The sequence below is a fragment of the Delphinus delphis genome, chromosome 6 (genome assembly GCF_949987515.2).
Source record: "Delphinus delphis chromosome 6, mDelDel1.2, whole genome shotgun sequence".
NCBI lineage: Eukaryota > Metazoa > Chordata > Mammalia > Artiodactyla > Delphinidae > Delphinus > Delphinus delphis.
This window is the reverse complement of record NC_082688.1, coordinates 100,947,593-100,963,160: the sequence shown is the minus strand read 5'-3', so window position 1 is coordinate 100,963,160 and position 15,568 is coordinate 100,947,593.

The window sequence follows — 15,568 nt, the reverse complement described above, 5'->3', positions numbered from 1 at the left end:
ATAAAAGTAGACAACATGTAGGAACGGATAGGTAACAGAGAGATGGAAACTCTAAAAAAGAATCAAAGGGAATACTACACATCACAAAAACTCTACCTAAATGAAGAATATCTTTCATGGACTGATTGGTAGACTAGACACAGCAGAGGATAGAATCACTGAGCTTAAAGATAGGTCAATAGAAACTTCCCAAACTGAAATGTAAAGGAAAAAAAAAAAACAAAGAAAGAAAAAATAGAATATCGAAGAAGATCTAAATAAATGGAGAGATATTTCATGTTCATGGACTGATAGACTGAATAGTATTAAAATGTCAGTTCTTCTCAACATCATCAATAGATTCAACACAATCCCAATCCCAGAAAAGTATCTTTTAGCTATCAACAAACTGATTTTAAAGTTTATACGGAAAGGCAAAAGGCATAAAATAACCAACACAATTCTTAAAAAAAAAAGAACTTGAAGGACACACATGACTCTATTTCAAAAGTTACTATAAAGCTACAATAATAAAGATAATGTGGTATCTGCTGAAAAAAGACAGACAGATCACTGAAACAGAATAAAGAGAGCAGAGATAGGCCACACAAATATAATTAATCTTTGATGAAGGTACAAAGGCAGTTCAATGGAGAAAAGATGCTCTTTCAATGAAGGTTGCTGGAACAACTGAACATCCATATGCAAAAATTAAAAAAAAAAGAAACACAAAAAAACCTTACACCTTCTCACAAAAATTAACTCAGATGGATCATAGATCTAAATGTAAAATTCAAAACTACAAAATGTCTAGAAGAAAACATAGAAGAAAGTATAAGTGGTCCTGACTTTAGAGATTTTTAGGTACAAAATAAAGTGTGGTCCATGAAAGAAAAAATTGATAAGTTGGACTTTATTAAAATTAGAATCATCTGCTCTGTGTAATACAATGTTAAGAGAATGAAAATACAAACCACCAACTGGGAGAAAAAATATTTTCAAAACACATATCTGATAAAGTACTCGTAGCCAAAATATGCATAGAACTGTTAAAATCAACAATAAGAAAATAAACAACCCAATTAAAAAATGGACCAAAGATCTGAACAGGCATCTCACCAAAAAAAATATACAGATGGCAAAAAAGTATATTAAAGATGCTGAATGTCATTTTTCATTAGGAAATGCAAAATAAAACAACACACCTATTAGAATGGCTAAATTTTAAAATAATGAAAATACCAATTTCTGGCAAAATGTGGAGCAATAGAGACTCTCATTCATTGTTTTTGCGAATGCAAAATGGTACAGCCAAGTTGGAAGTCAGTTTGGTAGTTTCTTACAAAGCAAAACATAGTCTTACCATATAATCCAGCAATTGAACTCAAAGGTATTTACTTACCCAACTGATTTTAAAACATGTGCCCACGCAAAAACCTCCGCATGAATGTTTATAGCAGTTTTATGTGTAATTGCCCCAAACTAGAAGCAACTAATATATGCTCTTCAGTAGGTGAAAGGATAAACAAACTGTAGTGTATCTCTACAATGGAATTATACTCAGTAACAAAAAGGAATGACCTGCGTGTTTTAAAATGTAGGCTTTATTATTATTCAGGTATGGCAAGGCCAACAGAGCTGGAAATGATTGCCATATAAAAGATAGTCTGTTATACACATCGTGGGGGGCCACACAGATCAGTTAGGAGGCCAAGGAGCAAGGGGCAAATGTGGACAAGAGCCGTTATTGTGATTTTCACAGGAAGGAATCAGTAGGCAGGGTAAGCAGACTAAGCAGGTTTAGGATTAGTTTGAATAATGTCAGCAGCCTCTGGGCTGGAAGGCTGTCCCTAATTTTCTGGTACCTGGCCCTGTGTGATTAGGGCAAGGAGACAGTGGCCTAAAATGTGACAGCCCAACAAAGAAGACAGTTGGGGGTGTGGGTTTTGGATTGGTTAGTTTACATATGAAAGGTATGTTCAAAGGTGATTTGTTTGCTCTCTCTAGGAACTAGCTAATCCTGGGAGGGGCAATCCCTCCAGGGTCAGCAAGGCCCCAAGGTGTCAAAGCATCAAGTAGAGAAACTAGGAAACCTGGTCATCACACTATGAAGTCCTGCAAAGTCATGGATGATTCTTAAATGCATGTTACTAAGTGAAACGAATCAGTCTGAAAAGGCTGTACAATTCAATTTATATGACATTTTGGAAAAGGCAAACTATAGAGACAGTTAACAGATCAGTCAGTGGTTGGCAGAAGTTTCTGAATAGGTGAGGCACAGGGGATTTTTGCCCTGGCAGTGAAACTATTTGTTTTGTCTGATGGTCTGATACCAGAATTGTGAATACACAACACTATGCATTTGTCAAAATCCATTGACCTTTATAACACAAAGAGTAAATCCTGATGTGTGTAAACATTTAAAAATCATTTAGGATGTTGGGGAACTTCAGGATGGAATGCAGACTGTGACAAAAGAATCTAAATGTATTACAAATGTATGAAATAATTCCTTCCTTCATTGAAGGGAGTCGCAGGGGTGGGGTGGTGCTGACCTAAGTAACTGTAAGACTAAAGCAAAAGAAAGTGTATATAAGCGTTGTACTTTAGTTGATAAATTTATCTCCCATGGAAATATGGGTTAGCAATTCTGAAACCACTACATGTTTTAGTCTGCTCAGGCTTTTATAACAAAATATCTGAGTGGCTTAAACAACAGAATGATATTTTTTCTAGAATATTATTAATATTTTACTAATAGGTTATTAGTTTTTGATTATTATTAGTTTATTAGTTCTAGAAGCTATAAGTCTAAGATCAAGGTGCCAGCAGGGTTGATTTCTGTTGAGGCCTCTCTGGCAAGCAGCTCACTGTATGCTCACATGATTTCTTCTGTGTGTGTGTGTGCATGGGGTGGGGATGGGGGTTGAGGGGAGATGGGGGTCTGAGATCTCTGGCATCTCTTCATCTTCTGATAAGGACACCAACCCTATTAAATTAGGGCCTCATCCTTATGACTTCGTTTAACATTTAATTATCAACTTAAAGTCTCAATCTCCAAATACAGTCACACTGGCGATTAGAGTTTCAACATATGAATTTTTTTGATGAGGGGGCAAAAACATTCAGTCTACAACACTTACATGCTAGGATAGAATAACTGGGTAAACACAGGACAAATGGTAGAAGTAAGGTTTCTCATATTTGGAGTGGGAGTTTACAGAAAAGCAAGGGAAGAAAGCTAAAAATGATCCATGTGATAATAGATTGAAATTCATTAGTATGAACTCAGCTTAATATAGAAGCAGATGGTTACATATAGAAATATTTATGAATATGCGTATATACACAGTTTGGTACACACACACATATATTTTGCTCTGTCACCTGAGAGCCTAGAAACAATGACACTATAGAAGCATTGATTGAGTGCACCTAGTACCCAGATCTTGGTTTCTAATACCATTCTCCAATAAAAGAAACCAAGGCCTTGGGGAAATGTCTGATTCTAGGCCTGAGGCGAGAAATATACAAGATGAGCCTGGAGCCTCTTGTAGTGACAGAAAATGAGAAAGTATTCAAAAAAATTCACAGTGATGATGGTATGTCAAAGAAAGACAGAGACAAACTCAAAGAGCTCCTAAGGACCAAAGAGGAAACAATTTGAACAACAAAATATAGTATTGGATTATAACACAAAGTACAAAATAAATAATCATGACCCCATACATAGTTCAATAAAAACTGAATAAATAAATAAATGGGGGGGGAGAGATAAATCTCCCATGCAGGAGAATTCCAAATAATTTATCATTTCACCCACAAGTGAGGAGTGTAACTCTGTACATCTTAAATGTGGGCTCTGCATGGAGACTTCCTTCGCAAGAGTACAGTATGGAAAGGTGGTAAAGGACTAACTTTATAGGGGGTAAACCTGACAGACATTCCTTCAGTCAGATGATGAAGGTTAATGTCGACAGTGATAAATCATGTTGATGTATGTGTATCTTCTTGAGAAGATGTGACGAGAATGACTTTTTACCTCTATGGTCCTCCTCCCAAGAACACATAACTTCAATATATCTATAAGAAAAATATCAGAACAAATTCCTGTTGAAGGGCATTCTACCTGAGCAAATACCTGAGCAATATGCCTCAAAACGTTCAAGGTCATCAAAAACAGACTGAGAAACTGTCATAGCCAGGAGGAGACTAAGGAGAAATGACAACTAAATGTAATATTGGATCCTGTACGGGATCCTAGAACAGAAAAGTGACATTAGGTAAAAATCTAAGGAAATATTTTAAAATATGGACATTAGCTAATAATAATGTATCAGCATTGGTTCACTAATTATGACAAATATACCATACTAATGGGAGATACTAATAATAGAAGAAACTGTATGTGGGGTATCTCTAAACTATATTCACATCTTTTCTGTAAATCTAAAACTATTCTAAAGTTTATTTGATCACATCCATTCCCTATAATAAATACAACTTTCAATTTAAAGAAAAACTGAGTAATTTATCTGGGTACATAAGGGTATCAGGGTTTATATAAACTATCATATATATTTAATCTATATCTTCTACCTATTCATACAAGCGAACATTTGTCCCATTTATAATTATTGGTTCATTCTTTGTTCAAGTATTAATTCAACCAATTTATCGTGTGACTGCATGCTCAGGGTTTAGAAGGACTGTACAGACCCAGTGGTTCTCTTTGTTATTCATCTGCATCTTTTAAAATGCTCTAAGGTTTTTAGTTGATAAGAAACTAAAAAAAAAAAGAAAATAATAAAAGAACAACTTTCAAAAGTGATTAGAAAAAGCAATGTGTGTGTCACTGACAAAGAAAAAGCTGACTACCTATTTTGCCAAAGCCTTCATAGGTATCCATAACCTGTTGAATTTTTTAAATTCAGTCTTGTCCTTCAGTCTAAACTTAGAAGATTTTCTATTTGTCAGTACACTGAGTGGGGCACAGAATAAGAAAAAGCTGTGCAACCAGTCCAGGCTCTCAAGCAAACTGCTGTCAGGCTGTATGATCCAGCAGATATGATGGTGCTTGAAACATCTGAAGCAGATAGGCATGAAGCAAAGAGCCTTGGGCAGGATCTCTAGGTGAATTACAGCGCAGATTTCTAGGATTATGGAGCAAAGCTATGCCATCCTCTATCAATAACTCGTATTCTGAGGAACAGCTTCTGGCTTACGGCTGGACCCTGGTATAGCCTGAATGCTTAATCATGGGCCAATAAGTTACCATGTGACTTGAGCTGCCCATCATTTGTTGGGGTTGTCTGACCTACAAAGCCAAAAAGTCTGCACAGTAGCAGAAAGTGATATAAAAGAGGAAATTTAAGCAGATTCTGAAGGCATAGATAAAAAAGGTGGCCAGATATAGCTTGTTCATGGACAGTGATTAATGGCTTAACTGGATCCTTAGGGGCTTGGAAGGAACAAAATTGAAAAATTGTCCATAAGGAGATCTTGGGAAGAGGTATGTGGAGAGAAGACCCTAAATGGGTGTAGTATAGAGATATTTGTGTCCCATATGAATGCCCATCAATGGATGCCCTCAGCAGAGGAGGACCTTGGTAATCTGGTGGATGAAACTACCCTTTTTTCTGGACATCAAGCAGCCTCTTTTCCCAACTACCACTTTCATTGCCCAGTGGACTGATAAAGTGGTTATGGCAGCATGATGTACATCATGCATGTGCTTAACGATGTGGACTTCCACTCACTGGAAAAGTTCTTTTATGTGTCAATTTGACTGGCTCATTCAGTGCCCTGATATTTGGCCAGACATTTCTGGGTGTGTCTGTGAGGGTGTGTCTGTGAGGGTACTTCTGGATGAAATTAGCATTTGAAATGGTGAACTGGGTAAAGCAGATGGCTGTCCCCAGTGTGGGTGGGCATGATTCTATTCCTTAAGGGCATGAATAGAACAAAAAAAGATGAAGGAAGGAAGACTCTAGCCCTTCCTGCCTGATTGCAAGAGCTGAGACACCAGTCTTCTCCTGTCCTCTTTGCTCCCGGTTTTCAGGCCTTCAGACTCAGACTGAATTATACCACCAGCTTTCCTGGATCTCCAGCTTGCAGATGGCAGATTCTGGAACTTCTCTGTCTCCACAATTGCACGACCATTTCCTTATAATAAATCTCTTTCCACATAGGTATGCTATTGGTTCTGTTTCTCAGGAGAACTCTGACTAATACATTCACCAAGGTTGATCTGATAACAGTGCCCAAGCTGCCAACACCATAGACCAATAATACCCTTGATCCTGCCAGATCTTCCCTTTCTGTTGCTCTGAGTCTTGCGTCAAGAACATGCACAGCCCATGGCAACAGGTTTCAGTTTCTTTTCCAGGTCATCCATGGGAACGGCTCCAGGTGATGAGAGACAGACATAGGTTTCAGTTTGTTCTTATGGGTTCATCCTTTCTGGTTCCAGTTTTCCTTGTTTCTCTACATGTCCAGCTCTTCTTCCTACCTCTCAGTCTGGTTGGCTCATAAAGGTTTCAACATCAACCCAGACTCAGAACAGCAGCATTGTACAGACACTTCCACCAGCTCCCACCACTGAATAAGGTCAAAACCTTATACTAAATCTCTTACCCTTTATCACTCGTAGTTCTACTTCTCTGAATGAACCCTAACTGATACATTATGTCTTATTCTTCAGTCTGAAAGGAGGAAGGTAATAATCAAATACCAAAAAAAGAAAAAAAATCATATATAGAATGAACATGAATTTAACTACTATTGTAAAATGACATTTTTTTCATGGCCTAAAAATAACATTTTAATCAGTTTTTTCTTAATACAGCTCTTGCTAAAACCACATGGTATGCTGGAAGTTTCCAGCCAAAAGGAGAGAGCAAGCTGGGACTAGTTTTAGGTAAAACCAGGACACATTTACTAGGAAGAAAGGATTGTCCCCATCCGGGAAAAGAACATCAGTCCAAATCAACCAAACATGAACCTTATCTGGAATAAGCATCTATTGGGCTCATTGAAGGACTGGTCCAGGATTAGGCAACAAAGGCTGCTGGTCATCTGGCAACATTGGTAACATCAGCAGATGCTTTATTTATAGATTAAGGAGGCCAGTCTTGTCTAGACATGGAGAAGAATCAAACCCTTTTGTGCCTATTAGTTGCAAGACTTCAATAGTGGCCATATCTTATTCATCTTTGCATTCTTTGCACCAGCAATGTAGTAGGTACTTAGTCATATTGTTGAATGAAAAAAGAAATGAATGATTTTCACCAGACAGGCTAGGGACAGGCAGGAATCGACAATATTAAAGACTGTTGTCATAAATACCTGCTATTGAGTAGGGTGACTTAAAATGTGTTTCTTAAATAATGTGATATCATTCTCTCTCTACATATATTTTTTCCATACACATATCTTTACATATAAAGATATATTTATAACTCTTATATGTATAAAATTTTTAAGTTTATACAACTAATAGGTATCAGTAAGATTTCTTCTAGCTCTAGATTTCTAGACATCTAGCTCTAGATCTCTCTCTCTCTCTATATATATATACACACACACACACATATATCTACATATCTACATATATATGTACACACATATACATTTATCTCTCTATATAGATACATAAATAGATAGATATAGATAGATGGTATAATTCTCTCTATATATCTATATAGACATATATAGAAAGAGATTCCAAATCATAAATGTTTAGAGCTAGAAGAGACCCTACTTATATTTATTAATTTAACCCCTCTGTAAGATAGATTAAAGGAAGTTTTATTTTTCACAGGAAATTATTACCAGCAAAATGAAATCTAAGCAAAAAATAGAAAGCAGAAAGGGAGCATAGATAATAGACATGAGGAAAATTAGATATTCAGGTAGGACACTTCGTTTGCTCTTGGTGCACGAGCACTAAAAGTCACCTTCTGACTGCCTCACCTCCTCATTGGCAGGCCCAGCCCTGGTTAGTTTCTAAGCTTATCTAAAAACTAGAAGGACAGTATATCAGCAGTAGACACGGAAAGTAATCTCACTCACATAAAACAGTATCTAATATGTCTGGGGAGTTTGAATCATATTTGTGAATTCTTCCCTTCCTCCAGTCCCATTGTATATACACAGCCTTCCCCTAACCTTAGCCCCCACTGTGCTGGTCCAATCTTGGATATTTTGCTTTTGATTCCCTGACTCCAGCTTCCCTAGTCTTGACACCCTTGAAAGCCTCCATGTAGGCCTGGCCTTGCTCCCCAGATCTTCAGTTGCTCACCATCTCACTTCAGATGTCCCTGTCTGTCCCCTGGACTTTAATGCTAGTCCCAACCTGCTGGATTAAGCACTCTCAGATACAGATGTCTGCTGATACTATGCAGTTTGCCCACTTGGCTTTGAATTTCCTGATTGCCCCCATGGTGCCAGCTGCATGGTTTGGTCTGTTTCTTCTCTCATTGGTCTGATTATACACTCCCCAGCATGCATCCCACCTGAACATGAAGTGAAAAATGACACCAACCAGATGAATTTCAGGAGGTTATTAAACAATAAATGCCAGGGTGAATGAATGATAACTCAGATTCACCACAGCAATTTACGTGTTCTTCTGGTGAAACAGGCGCCATCCCTTCAGGTGATTTTCAATTCAGATGTTGCTGCTTTACACTCTCACCTCTACAACTAACATTCTGGAAGAGACCTGGCTTTATCCTTTTACCACCAAATTTATACTGTACCTGGGTTCCAAAGACATCTGCAGACATAATCATCTTGATCTATCCTCCATGAGAAACTATTTTCAAATAGCCTAATACCCACACATGAATTCTATTACAAGACTATTGCAATTGGCTTTCTCATTGTGCCTCAGGAAGAGACAGACTAGGTTAATTTAACATGCCCAAGAGAAGAAAAAGAAGTAGGGGAGGGAGGAAGGAAAAAGGAGCAACTAGTTCATAGTCTGACAATAGGCAAAATTACCTGAGGGTTTCCCTGGTGGCGCAGTGGTTGAGAGTCCGCCTGCCGATGCTGGGGACGCGGGTTTGTGCCCCGGCCCGGGAGGATCCCGCATGCCGCGGAGCGGCTAGGCCCATGAGCCGTGGCCGCTGGGCCTGCGCGTCAGGAGCCTGTGCTCCGCGGCGGGAGGGGCCACAATAGTGAGAGGCCCGCCTACCGCAAATCACCTGAAACCAATCCTAAAATTATATGGTGATCCTTTTCTTCTTAGTCAACATCTGTTTTAGATGATGAGTAATTAAATAAATCTCATGCCACAAAGGTACTAAAAATGACAATCAGTCCTCTAGAGTTAAGAAGGATTGGAAATTTTTTTCCAACTACCCAAAAGTAGATTATTAAAATTTATATTTAAAAAATGCTACTTCCAAAACATATTTAGATCAAATGCAAGGAAAAGTAAAATAATGATTTACTCCATAATATCAAAAAAGAAAGAAGAAAATTGGTAGCTCAAGAAAGAAAATAGCACCATGTTTTTCTCTGTTAGTAAATTGCAAATAATTAGTAAAGGGTCAAGACAGGAGTATCTTGTTACACTGAGTAATAAAGACTTAGAATATTAAAACGAATGTATTTACTAGTAAGTCATTACAGGGCTTGCTAATTGCTCTATTAGGGTCCTGAGCATTTCACATATACCCCTAATACTACAGAAAAAAAGTACAGTTAATTATTTGCATGTCTATATTCCCAACCAGAAACTAACGTTCACAAAAGCTGAAAACACATACTAATAATCATCCTTATAGTCTCATTACTTAGCACACAGTATACCAAATAACAAGTACCTAGCACATCTTGATGGACTAAATGAAGTGTTTAGTTGATATAGCATCTGAAATGTCTCATAATAGGTAACCACAGAAGCTTTCGAACTTGCTCGGAATTGTTCTAATTTCCCACTTGGGGTGCAGACCCTTCCCCTCCTTTTCCTTCTAAGTCATATCTAGGCTAAAATAACCTAGGAGGTACAGGAATGAGGGCCAAGAGCATCAGAACTATGAACAACGGAAGAGTATAGGCCACATGTACAACTACCAGAGAAGTCTTACCAGATATAGTACACATGGCATCAGACTAAAACCAAGAGCTCAGTGACAACTTTGTTCTGTCATCTAGCTAAGGACATCTTGATATTTACCTGCCTAGACTTTCTAATTGCTTCCATCCCTGGGTGCAACCCCACATTAAAATGTCAAATGGCTTGTTTTCTTGTCTCTCTCTTAGTGTTCTACTCACTGCCACTCTTTTATTTTAATCTTGAAATATAATAAGGTCTAAGCTGTGCCAGAACCCTCTCAGCCTCCCTCCTTCTCAGCCTTAAGCTAGGATTTGACAGAAAAATACTCCTTTAGAAAACCAGGGAGAATAGAGCAGGAAATGTCTCTTAATCAAAATCCATTAATATGAATAGGAAATGGTAAGTATCAAGAGCAGTTTTAGCAGAATAAGTTTAAATATGTGCTTGTGGGAAAAAATGAAAAGTAAAAACAAGGCAGAAAATTTTCCTCTTACATTTACAAGTTTTTATAAGTTCAGAGGAAATAATGTTGAAAGATTCAGAAACTTTATATTAATAAATGCCATAATGAATGATGACTTTCAAAGTCTCAACTCACAAGTAAAATGTACATAAAGAACTAAAATGAGTAAAACATATTTTTTAAAGTTAGAATTTATCCCCTTGGAATCCTGGTACAAAGACAATATGAATAGCATTGAGACTTTGTAAGTATAATAGAAAGTACTTAAGGAAGTGACTCCTGCTCCCAGTTATGACAGAGTAATAGAGACCAGACTTATATACCTGTCTAAAAAAAGTCAAAATATATAAATATAAACTGCTATAAATAACAGCTTTCAGACATTGGACAACAGATAAAATCATGACAATGATTTTCTAAGACTCAAACTACTAAACCAAACTAAGAGTCCTATGATTACCCCAGATTACTGCCTGGAGCGAGTTTTACTATCTGGCCCTTGAGAGGAAAATGTTTGCCAACTCTAGAGTAGAGACCGCAAAAGTGTATTGTTTCACTAGTTGGGACAAATTAACCCTACACAAAAAGCTGCTCTTAATCCACATAACTAAGGTAAAAACAAACTTCTAAGTAATGTACCTATGTCCCAGAATATAGACCAAATAAATATATTTAAAAAGTAAAAGAAAATCTAAAACCCAAGAACATAAAAGTAACAATAATTGAAATACAGTTATACTTTATCAGTCATGAAAAGCAGCAGAAAAATATAACTAATAATAAGTAGAAAAAGTCAATCAACAGGGACAGACTCAGAAAGAACACAAATGATAAATTAGTGAATAAAGATGTTAAAATAGTTACTGTAAATATAACTCAATATGTTCAAGAAGATGGAGGAAAGCATGAGCATTATAAAAAGATTGATGGAAGATTTTAAGACATGAATTTAACTTCTGGGAATAAAAATATAAAGTTTAACATAAAAGCACCCTGACATGATATTATGAAGAAGAAAAAAAACTTAGAACTTAGAAACATAGCAAGAGAAGTTATCCAAAATAAAACACAGAGAAAAAAGACTGAAAAATAAACAGAGTAACAATGAGCTATGGGCAGTATCAAGCAGTGTAACAAATACATGATTGGAATCTTAGAAGAAAAGGAGCAAGAAGTGAGACAAAAAATTTTTGGAAGAAATAATTGCTAAAATTCTCAAAAATTTGAAGGAAACTATAATCCCACAGAACTAAGAAGCTCAAAAAACCCCAGCAGAATAAACATGAAGAAAATCACAAGAAGACACATCATAACCCAATTATTGCCAAACAACAATAAAGTAAAATTGTTAAAAACAGCCATGGAAAAAAGACACAGTACACACAAAACCACAAAGGTAAAAATGATGATAAACTCCTAAGCAAAAACAGCACAAGCCAGAATGCAGTGAAGCAACAGTGTTGAAGTACTAGAAAACAAAGTCAACCTGTAATTCTATAGCCAGCAATATCTCTTACTATCTTATGATATGCATGGAGCAGTATACTATTATTAAAATGAAGGTTGTTATAAATTAAAAATTATATGTATATGTACATGCTAGACAAAAAAGGCAACAAGGAAATAAAAATCAAGTTATGAAAAATATTTAACTGATCTAAAAGAAAGGAGAAAAACAAAGGACTTACATATGGGAAAAAATAAATAACAAGATGGTAGATTTAAAGCCATGCATATAAACAATTACATTGGATTAAAGTTTTACTGAGCTCTGCCCACCAGAGCAACAGCCAGCTCTACCCACCACCATGCCCTCCCATCAGGAAACTTCCACAAGCCTCTTAGACAGCCTCATCCACCAGAGGGCAGACAGCAGAAGCAAGAAGAACTACAATCCTGCAGCCTGTGGAAAACAACATTCACAGAAAGATAGACAAGATGAAAAGGCAGAGGGCTATGTACCAGATGAAGGAACAAGATAAAACCCCAGAAAAACAACTAAAAGAAATGGAGATAGGCAATCTTCCAGAAAAAGAATTCAGAATATTGATAGTGAAGATGATACAGGACCTTGGAAAAAGAAAGGAGGCAAAGATCGAGAAGATGCAAAAACTGTTTAACAAAGATCTAGAAGAATTAAAGAACAAACAAACAGAGATGAACAATACAATAACTGAAATGAAAAATACACTATAAGGAATCAATAGCAGAATAACTGAGGCAGAAGAACTGATAAGTGACCTGGAAGAGAGAATGGTGGAATTCACTGCTGCAGAACAGAATAAAGAAAAAAGAATGAAAAGAAATGAAGACAGCCTAAGACACCTCTGGGGCAATATCAAACTCAACAACATTCTCATTATAGGGGTCCCAGAAGGAGAAGAGAGAGAGAAAAGACTCGAGAAAATATTTGAAGAGATTATAGTCGAAAACTCCCCTAACATGGGAAAGGAAAGAGCCACCCAAGTCCAGGAAGCACAGAGAGTCCCATACAGGATAAACCCAAGGAGAAACACGCCGAGACACATAGTAATCAAATTAACAAAAGTTAAAGACAAAAAAAAATTATTGAAAGCAGCAAGGGAAAAGGGGCAAATAACATACAAGGGAACTCCCATAAGGTTAACAGCTGATTTCTCAGCAGAAACTCTACAAGCCAGAAGGGAGTGGCATGATATACTTAAAGTGATGAAAGGGAAGAACCTACAACCAAGATTACTCTACCCAGCAAGGATCTCATTCAGATTCGATGGAGAAATCAAAAGCTGTACAGATAAGCACAAGCTAAGAGAATTCAGCACCACCAAACCAGCTCTACAACAAATGCTAAAGAAAATTCTCTAAGTGGGAAACACAAGAGAGGGAAAGGACCTACAGAAACAAAACCCCCCAAATTAAGAAAATGGTAATATGAACATACATATCGATAATGACCTTAAATGTGAATGGATTAAATGCTCCAACCAAAAGACACAAGCTTGCTGAATGGATACAAAAACGAGACCCATATATTTGCTGTCTACAAGAGACCCACTTCACACCTAGGAACACATACAGACTGAAAGTGAGGGGATGGAAAAAGATATTACATGCAAATGGAAATCAAAAGAGAGCTGGAGCAACAATACTCATATCAGATAAAATAGACTTAAAAATAAAGAATGTTACAAGAGACAAGGAAGGACACTACATAATGATCAAGCGATCAATCCAAGAAGAAGATATAACAATTATAAATATATATACACCCAACATAGGAGCACCTCAATACATAAGGCAACTGATAACAGCTATAAAAGAGGAAATCGACAGTAACACAATAACAGTGGGGGACTTTAACACCTCACTTACACCAATGGACAGATCACCCAAACAGAAAATTAATACGGAATCACAAGCTATAGAAGACACAACAGACCAGATAGATTTAATTGATATTTATAGGACTCCATCCAAAAACAGCAGATTACTCTTTCTTTTCAAGTGCACAGGGAACATTCCCCAGGATAGATCACATCTTGGGTCAGAAATCAAGCCTCAGTAAATTTAAGAAAACTGAAATCATATCAAGCATCTTTTCTGACCACATTGCTAGGAGATTAGAAATGAATTACAGGGAAAATAACGTAAAAAACACAAACACATGGAGGCTAAACAATACGTTACTAAATAACCAAGAGATCACTGAAGAAATCAAAGAGGAAACCAAAAAATACCTAGACAGAAATGACAATGAAAACACGACGATCCAAAACCCATGGGATGCAGCAAAAGCAGTTCTAAGAGGGAAGTTTAGAGCTATAGAAGCCTACCTCAAGAAACAAGAAAAATCTCAAATAAACAATCTAAACTTACACCTAAAGAAACTAGAGAAAGAAGAACAAACAAAATCCAAAGTTAGCAGAAGGAAAGAAATCATAAAGATCAGAGCAGAAATAAGTGAAATAGAAACAAAGAAAACAATAGCAAAGATCAATAAAACTAAAAGCTGGTTCTTTGAGAAGATAAACAAAATTGATAAACCATTTGCTACACTCATCAAGAAAAAGAGGGAGAGGACTCAAATTAATAAAATCAGAAATGAAAAAGGAGAAGTTACAACAGACACCGCAGAAGCACAAAGTATCCTAAGAGACTACTACAAGCAACTCTATGCCAATAAAATGGACAACCTGGAAGAAATGGACAAGTTCTTAAAAAGGTATAACCTTCCAAGACTGAACCAGGAAGAAATAGAAAATATGAACAGACCAATCACAAGTAATGAAATTGAAACTGTGATTAAAAATCTTCCAACAAACAAAAGTCCAGGACCAGATGGCTTCACAGTTGAATTCTATCCAACATTTAGAGAAGAGCTAACACCCATCCTTCTCAAACTCTTCCAAAAAACTAAAGAGGAAGGAAAACACCCAAACTCGTTCTATGAGGCCACCAACACCCTGATACCAAAACCACACAAAGATACTACAAAAACAGAAAATTACAGACTAATATCACTGACGAATATAGATGCAAAAATCCTCAACAAAATGTTAGCAAATAGAATCCAACAACACATTAAAAGGATTATACACCATGATCAAGTGGGATTTATTCCAGGGATGAAAGGATTCTTCAATATATGTAAATCAATCAATGTGATACACCATATTAACAAATTGAAGAATGAAAACCATATGACCATCTCAATAGATGCAGAAAAAGCTTTTGACAAAATTCAACACCCATTTATGATAAAAACTCTCCAGAAAGTGGGTACAGAGGGAACCTACCTCAACATAATAAAGGCCATATATGACAAACCCACAGAAACATCATTCTCAATGGTGAAAAACTGAAACCATTTCCTCTAAGATCAGGAACGAGACAAGGATGCCCACTCTCAACAGTATTATTCAACATAGTTTTGGAAGTCCTAGCCACGGCAATCAGAGAAGAAAAAGAAATAAAAGGAATCCAAATTGGAAAAGAAGAAGTAAAATTGTCACTGTTTGCAGATGATATGATACTATACATAGAGAATCCTAAAGATGCCACCAGAAAATTACTTGAGCTAA